This window comes from Sphaeramia orbicularis, chromosome 1 (assembly GCF_902148855.1).
Source record: "Sphaeramia orbicularis chromosome 1, fSphaOr1.1, whole genome shotgun sequence".
NCBI lineage: Eukaryota > Metazoa > Chordata > Actinopteri > Kurtiformes > Apogonidae > Sphaeramia > Sphaeramia orbicularis.
Window position 1 is genome coordinate 13754912 of NC_043957.1, and position 9687 is coordinate 13764598.

Sequence of the window (9687 nt, forward strand, 5' to 3'; positions counted from 1 at the left end):
CCGCCCTAAACCCAACAGGAAGCTCGCCATTTTGGGTGGAAGTATGGACCTCTAAAATCCCACCCCTCATACTTTCATCATCTCCTCCTAGGGTTTACATCCAATTTGGACCAAACTTGGTAAAAATAACCTACACACATTTTTGATAAAAAGTTATCACCTAATTTTTTGATTAAATGTTGGGTGTGGCTTTGATGACCTCACAATGAAGCGGCCATTTTTAGAAGTATAAAAGTATGGATATCTTGCAAAGAAAGTGTCAGATTGAGTTGGACCCACTGCAACATTTGTGCGGAATGACAACCTGAACACGATGATATGCAATTCGTATCGTTGGATTGTAAAATGGCTAACTGGTACCCCCTACAGTTTTTGAATGGGAGTGAAAAAAAAATGTTGACATAGGAAAAAGAAATTTGACACATGCATTCGTTATGCAGTACTGAACCAAAAAGCCAATGAGGACAAACCCCTATTTACAATTGTGTTGCCATGAAAACACCAAAACTGTATCATTTAAATGAATGGGGTTTTACCACAAGGACACTATTGCTGAGAAACTATTTGTGGTCCATTATTGGTACACAGACTGAAAATTACAGTGTGGAAAAGTAGAATTTTCCAGAAAGACGAATTTTCAAAATATTGAAAAATGACTTTGCCACGCCCCCTCAAAATATGAAAATACATTGCGCGAATGGGAACCCACCCAAAAAAAATTTCAACATAGAAACATTAAACTTGGTCCTTACATAGCCCATTAAAAGACAAGTAAAAAATTACATTATGGCCCCGCCCTAAACCCAACAGGAAGTCGGCCATATTGGATGGAAATGTGGACCTCAAAAATCCTACCCCTCATACTTTTATCATCTCCCCCGAGGGATTACATCCAATTAGGACCAAACTGGGAGAAAATCACCGACACACATATGTGATCAAAAGTTATCACCTAAATTTTTGATCAAATTTTTGGCGTGGCTTTGATGACCTCACAATGAAGTGGACATTTTTAGAAGTATAAAAGTGAGTTTGTCTCGCAAAGAAAGTGTCAGATTGAGTTGGACCCAAAGTAACATTTGTGCGAAATGAAAACCTGAACACGATGATATGGAATTTGTATAGCTGGATTGTAAAACGGCTCTCTCACGCCCCCTAGAGTTTTTGAATGGGAGTGAAAAAAAATTTTTTGACACAGGATCATGAAACTTGGCACACACATCCCTCATGCCAAACTGAACCAAAAAGCCAAAGAGGACACATCTCTATTTAATATCATGTTGCCATGACGACACCAAAACTGTACCATTCAAATGAATGGGGTTTTGCCAAAAGGACACTATTGCTTAAAAACTCTTTGTGTTCCACTAAGGGTACACAGACTGAAAATTACACTGTGGAAAAGGAGAATTTTCCAGCGAGAAGAATTTTCGAAATATTGAAAAGTGACTTGGCCACGCCCCCTCAAAATATGAAAACACATTGCGCGAATGAGAACCCACCCAAAAAAATTTCAACATAGAAACATGAAACTTGGTTCAGATATAGACCATGGAAGGACAAGTAAAAAATTACATTATGGCCCCGCCCTAAACCCAACAGGAAGTCGGCCATATTGGATGGAAGTGTGGACCTCTACAATCCCACACCTCATACTTTCATCATCTCCTCCTAGGGTTTACATCCAATTTGGACCAAACTGGGTGAAAATCACGTACATAAATGTGTGATCAAAAGTTATCACGTGCATTTTAGATTAAATGTTGGGCGTGGCTGTGATGACCTCACAACAAAGCGGCCATTTTTAGAAGTATAAAAATCTGTATATCTCACACACAGAGTGTCAGATTGAGTTGGACCCAATGTAACATTTGTGCGGAATGACAACCTGAACACGCTGATATGGAACTCGTATAGTTGGATCGTAACATGGCTCTCTGGCGCCCCCTACCGTTTTTGAATGGAAGTGAAAAAAAATTTCTGACATAGGCAAAAGAAATTTGGCACACACATCCCTCATGCCAAACTGAACCAAAAAGCCAATGAGGACACACCCCTATTTACAATTGTGTTGCCATGACAACACCAAAACTGTGCCATAGAAAAGAATGGGGTTTTGTCAGAATCCCACCCCTCATACTTTCATCATCTCCCCCTAGGGTTTACAACCAATTTGGACCAAACTAATCACCTACACACATGTGCGATCAAAAGTTACCACCTACATTTTTGATCAAATGTTGGGCGTGGCTGTGATGAGCTCAAGATTGAGCGGTCATGGTCAGAAGTATAAAACTGTGCTTATCTCGCAAAATGCCAGATCGAGCCCAAGATACAGTGTCCTCTCGCTGTCGGTGGCCTCAGCGGTTGCGTGGGGAGGCGGTCGCATGGGAGGGCGAGGGCCTTAACACCACTTGCGGTTTTAATTAGGCCCGAGCCGAGTAAAGCCGGCGCAGGGCCTATTGAGTCTGCAGTGGGCGCATGGGGACGAAATCGCCAGTGACGCGGTCGCCTTTCGCCACTGTCGCCACTCTCACACATATTCACATTCACGGCACTGAGACCTTTCCGACGATGTACATGATATGTGCACAAGTCACATATTTACACCATCTCAGAATGAATGGGAGTCAATGGGACACGCCCACTCGGGGTCAGTCATGTGGGTGTAAGTGCACGACACGTGACATCTGACCCCACAGACATGTGGGGGAGCTCGAGCGCTTTAACATAAGGCCAAATATGTGGTTGCCATAGAAACGGCTATATTGTTCTTGCTCAGATTCTTATTATTTTTCTTTCTTTTTTTTTTTTTATTTATTTTTCTTCTCCTGCTCTTTGAGCTCAAATTTAACCCCCTGAACATTTACGAAAACTCACCGAATTTTGCCCAAAATTCAGAAGTGCGAGAAATTTAATTTACATATAGATTTCGTAGATGTCGGTAAAGAAATGTTGCTGCAGCGCCCCCTTGAAAAGTGGAAATGCATTACGCCAATGGGAGCACGTCCAATGTAAAGTTTGTCGTAGAGCCACAAAAATCGGTACACAGATTCATCATGAGGAGACAAACAAAAAATATTATTATGGCCACGCCCCAAAACCAACCCTTAGTCGGCCATATTGGATTGAAATTTCCAAAACGCTGAGTCAGCGTTTTCGCTGACGTCGTATTTTAACTATCTCCTCCTTGGCCGTTTGGCCAAATGAGCTCAAAATCGGTGTACAGTATCTAGAGAAGTGGGGAATCAAAACTTAGCCGAATTTTTTGGATAGGTGTTACCGTTTTTGTGTGACGATGTCGCAAACTTTGCAAAGTTTCTTCGTGAATTTACCATTACAAAAATTGCTTTAACTCAGACATACAAACACCGATTTGGCTGAAATTTGACTCAGACGTCTATCTCCAAGGCCTACACCCATTTATTAAAAGAAATTGAAATTTCGCACTATAGCGCCCCCTACAAATGTACATTTACAAAAATGAAATCAGTTCGGACATACGAGCACCAATTTGGCTCAAATTTGACTCAGACATCTTTCTCCCCGGCCTACACCTATTTGTCAAAAGAAACTGAAATTTTGCACTACAGCGCCCCTTACAAAAATTTTTAATATTTTTTTATTAAAATTTCTTCAGTTCAGACATACGAACACTGATTTGGCTCAAATTTGACTCAGACGTCTATCTCCCAGGCCTACACCCATTTATCAGAAATATTTGAAATTCGGTTCCATAGCGCCCCCTACAATTTTACCTTTATGAAAATTACTTCATGTTAGACATACGAATACCAATTTGGCTCAAATTTGAATCAGTGTTCAGTCTCCCAGGCGTACACCCATTTATCAAAAGAAATTGCCACTTCGTTCATTAGCGCCCCCTAATAATTTACCTTCACGAAAATTGCATTAATTCGGACATTCGAACACTGATTTAGCTCAAATTTGACTCAGTGGTACATCTCGCAAACCTACACCCATTCAATGGTAGAAATTTATTTTTAGCTGCATAGCGCCCCCTACAGATTTACTTATACAAAACTTTCTTTAGTTCGGACATAAAAACAAAGATTTGCCTCAAATTTGAATCAGTTGTCGATCTCCCAGGCCTACACCCATTCATCAGAAGACATTGAAATTTGGTGCTAGAGTGCCACCTGCTGAACGATGGACATAGTTCTACTGGACGTGCCCGTGGCGAGGGCCTTTAGATGCCGCTTGCGGCTTTAATTATTTTTATTTTTTCTTTCTCCTGTGATTTGAGCTCAATTTTGACCCCCTGAACATTTATGAAAACTCACCAAAGTTTGCCCAAGATTCAGAAATGTGCAACATTTAATTTACATATACGTTTCGTAGATGTCGGTAAAGAAATGTTGCGGCAGCGCCCCCTTGAAAAGTGGAAATACATTACGCCAATGGGAGCCCGTCCAAAATAAAGTTTGTCGTATAGCCAGAAAAATCGGTACACAGATTCATCATGAGGAGACAAACAAAAAATATTATTGTGGCCACGCCCCAAAACCAACCCTTAGTCGGCCATATTGGATTGAAATTTCCAAAATGCTGAATCAGTGTTTTCGCTGACGTCGTATTTTAACTATCTCCTCCTTGGCCGTTTGGCCGAATGAGCTCAAAATCAGTGTACAATATCTAGAGTAGTGGGGCATCCAAAGTTAGCCAAATTCTTAGGATTGGTGTCACCGTTTTTGTGTGACGACATCACAAACTTTGCAAAGTTTCTTTGCGAATTTACCATTACAAAAATTTCTTCAGCTCAGACATACGAACACGAATTTTTCTCAAATTTTAATCAGACGTCCATCTCCCAGGCCTACACCCATTTATTAAAAGAAATTGAAATTTTGCACTACAGCGCCCCCTACAAGTTTTTTTTTAAAGTTTTTTATTCAAGTTGCTTCAGTTCGGACATACGAAAACGAATTTGGCTCAAATTTGACTCAGACGTCTATCTCTCAGGCCTACACCCAATAATTTAAAGAAATTGAAATTTCGCACTATAGCGCCCACTACAAATGTACATTTACAAAAATGACATCAGTTCGGACATACGACCACCGATTTGGCTCAAATTTGACTCAGACATCTGTCTCCCAGGCCTACACCTACTTGTCAGAAGAAACTGAAATTTTGCACTATAACGCTCCCTACAAGTTTTCTTTTTTTTTTTTTTAATTCAAATTGCTTCAGTTCGGACATACGAACACCAATTTGGCTCAAATTTTACTCAGATGTCTATCTCTCAGGCTTACACCCATTTATCAGAAAAATTTGAAATTTGGACCTATAGCGCCCCCTACAATTTTACTTTTACAAAAATTACTTCACTTCAGACATAGGAAAACAAATTTGGCTCAAATTTGAATCAGTTGTCAATCTCCCAGGCCTACACCTATTTATCAAAAGAAATTGCCATTTTTCTCAATAGCGCCCCCTACAAATTTACCTTCACGAAAATTGCATCAATTCAGACTTACAATCACCGATTTGGCTCAAATTTGAATCAGTTTTCAATCTCCCTGGCCTACACCCATTTATCAAAAGAAAATGCCATTTCACACAATAGCACCCCCTACAAATTTACTTTCACGAAAATTGCATCAGTTCAGACATACGAACACCGATTTGGCTCAAATTTGACTCAGTGGTAACTCTTGCAGGCCTACACCCATTCAATGGAACAAATTGAATTTTGGCTCATAGCGCCCCCTACAGGTTTATTTATAAATTACTTTTTTCAGTTCTGACATACGAACACTGATTTGTCTCAAATTTGAGTCAATTGTCAATGTCCCAGGCCTACACCCATTCATTAGAAGACACAAAATTTGGTGCTAGAGCGCCACCAACTGAACGATGAGCATACTTCCACTGGACGTTACCTTGGCGAGGACCTTTTGATGCCGCTTGTGGCTTTAATTTTGATTTTTTTATTTTTTGTCTTATTAGGCCCGAGCCGAGTAAAGCTGGCGCAGGGCCTATTGAGTCTGCAGTGGGCGCATGGGGACGAAATCGCCAGTGACGCGGTTGCCTTTCGCCACTGTCGCCACACTCACACATATTCACATTCACGGCACTGAGACCTTTCCGAAGATGTATATGACGTGCACAAATCGCATATTTACACCTGCTCAGAATGAATGGGAGTAAATGGGGCACACCCACTCGGGGTCAGTCACGTGGGTGTAAGTGCATGACACGTGACATCTGACCCCACAGACATGTGGGGGACCTCAAGAGCTTTCAAGTAAAGTCAAATACGTGGTTGCCACGGAAACGCCTATATTATTCTTGCTCAGATTATTATTATTTATATATATATTTTTTTAGGCCCGAGCCGAGTAAAGCCGGCACAGGGCCTATTGAGTCTGCAGTGGGCGCATGGGGACAAAATCGCCAGTGACGCTGTCGCCTTTCGCCACTGTCGCCACTCTCACACATATTCACATTCACGGCACTGAGACCTTTCTGAAGATGTGCATGACATGTGCACAAATCACATATTTACACCTGCTCAGAATGAATGGGAGTCAATGGGACACGCGCACTCGGGGTCAGTCATGTGGGTGTAAGTGCACGACACGTGACATCTGACCCCACAGACATGTGGGGGACCTCGAGAGCTTTCAAATAAGGCAAAATATGTGGTTGCCATAGAAACGGCTATATTGTTCTTGCTCAGATTATTATTATTTTTCTTTATTAGGCCCGAGCCGAGTAAAGCCGGTGTAGGGCCTATTGAGTCTGCTGTGGGCGCATGAAGACGAAATCGCCAGTGACACGGTCGCCTTTCGCCACTGTCGCCACTCTCACACATATTCACATTCACGGCACTGAGACCTTTCTGAAGATGTACATGACATGTGCACAAATCGCATATTTACACCTGCTCAGAATGAATGGGAGTCAATGGGACACGCGCACTCGGGGTCAGTCATGTGGGTGTAAGTGCACGACACGTGACATCTGACCCCACAGACATGTGGGGGACCTCGAGAGCTTTCAAATAAGGTAAAATATGTGGTTGCCATAGAAACGGCTATATTGTTCTTGCTCAGATTATTATTATTTTTCTTTATTAGGCCCGAGCCGAGTAAAGCCGGCGTAGGGCCTATTGAGTCTGCTGTGGGCGCATGAAGACGAAATCGCCAGTGACGCGGTCGCCTTTCGCCACTGTCGCCACTCTCACACATATTCACATTCACGGCACTGAGACCTTTCCGACGATGTACATGACATGTGCACAAGTCACATATTTACACCTGCTCAGAATGAATGGGAGTCAATTGGATACGCCCACTCGGGGTCAGTCATGTGGGTGTAAGTGCACGACACGTGACATCTGACCCCACAGACATGTGGGGGAGCTCGAGAGCTTTAACATAAGGCCAAATATGTGGTTGCCATAGAAACGGCTATATTGTTCTTGCTCAGATTATTATTATTATTTTTATTTTTATCATTTTTCCATTTTTGTTTTTTTTTGTCTTTTTTTTCTTCTCCTGTGCTTTGAGCTCAATTTGGACCCTCTGAACATTTACGAAAACTCACCAAATTTTGCCTAAAATTCAGAAGTGCGAGAAATTGAATTTACATATAGGTTTCGTAGATGTCGGTAAAGAAATGTAGTGGCAGCGCCCCTTTGAAAAGTGGAAATGCATTACACCAATGGGAGCACGTCCAACGTAAAGTTTGTTGTAGAGCCACGAAAATTGGTACACAGATTCATCATGCGGAGACAAACAAAAAATATTACTATGGCCACGCCCCTAAACCAACCCTTTGTCAGCCATATTGGATTGAAATTTCCAAAATGCTGAGTCAGCGTTTTCGCTGACGTTGTATTTTAACTATCTCCTACTAAGCCGTTTGGCCAAATGAGCTGAAAATCGGTGTACAGTATCTAGAGAAGTGGGGAATCAAAAGCTATCCGAATATTTTGAATCAGTGTCACTGTTTTTGTGCGACGAGGTTACAAACTTTTCAACGTTTTTTCGAAAATTTGCCATCACAGAAATTGCTTCAGCTCAGACATACAAACACCGATTTGGCTGAAATTTGACTCAGACGTCTATCTCCCAGGCCTACACCCATTTATTGAAAGAAATTGAAATTTCGCACCATAGCACCCCCTACAAATGTACATTTACAAAAATGACATCAGTTCGGACATACGAACACTGATTTGGCTTAAATTTGACTCAGACATCTGTCTCCCAGGCCTACAGCTATTTGTCAAAAGAAACTGAAATTTTGCACTACAGCGCCCCCTACAAGTTTTTTTTTTTTTTTTTTTTAATTAAAATTGCTTCAGTTCGGACATACGAACACCAATTTGGCTTAAATTTGACTCAGACGTCTATCTGTCAGGCCTACACCCATTTATCTGAAAAATTATAAATTGTGACATATAGCGCCCCCTACAATATTACGTTTATGAAAATTACTTCACTTCAGACATACGAACACCAATTTGGCTCAAATTTGAATCAGTTTTCAATCTCCCAGGCCTACACCCATTTATCCAAAGAAAATGCCATTTCACACAATAGCGCCCCCTACAAATTTACCTTCACGAAAATTGCATCAGTTCAGACATGCGAACACCGATTTTGCTCAAATTTGACTCAGTGGCACATCTCGCAGGCCTACACCCATTCAATGGAACAAATTGAATTTTGACTCATAGCGCCCCATACAGATTTATTTATACAATTTTTTTTTCAGTTCTGACATACGAACAATGATTTGTGTCAAATTTGAGTCAATTGTCAATGTCCCAAGCCTACACCCATTCATCAGAAGACACAAAATTTGGGGCTAGAGCGCCACCTGCTGAACGATGAGCATACTTCCACTGGATGTGCCCTTGGCGAGGGCCTTTAGATGCCGCTTGCGGCTTTAATTTTCTCTTTTATCTGATGATTTTATGTGCTCAAAATAATACTAAACTAACAAACTAAAAATTTGTCATTTATGAATCTTGTCAGAGAGGAGATCATGAAACATATGAAGGTGAATAGATTTTTTAGCTTTCACCAGCACGGCTTTGTCCCTCATTGTTCAACTGTGAAACAGTTCCTGGAATGTTTAGAAGAGTGGATATGTATGCTAGATAACAAAAACAACTAAGACATATATTGCAACTTCCAGAAGACGTTTTACTCAATCCACCATTGAAGACTCCTGATGAAAGTGAGAAACTATGGTATAGATGGGAAGGCACTACAGTGGATTGAGTCTTTCCTGAGCAACCAGAAGCAGAGTCTGTGTAAATGGAGCTTATTCATCATGGGAAAACGTGATTAGTGGAATACCACAGGGAGGCAAAATTGGCCCATTCCTGTTGGTCATATTTATTAATGACCTTCCAAATGTTTTTGACTGTATAATAAAGATCTACGCTGTTCAACTACCTGTAAAAATGGCTCATTAGGCCTAGCTTAGAGTATGACACATCAGTCTAGAGCCCCTTATGCATGAATGAGATTGACCTTATTGAGGCTGTCCAGCGCAGAGCTACAAAGTTAGTCTCAGAACTGAGAGACAAAAGCTATGAAGAGCAATTGAGATGTCTACAACTACCAGCACTAGTGCACTGCTGACTCAGAAGGGACATGATTCATGTATACAAGTACACACATCAGCTGTTTAATGTCAAGG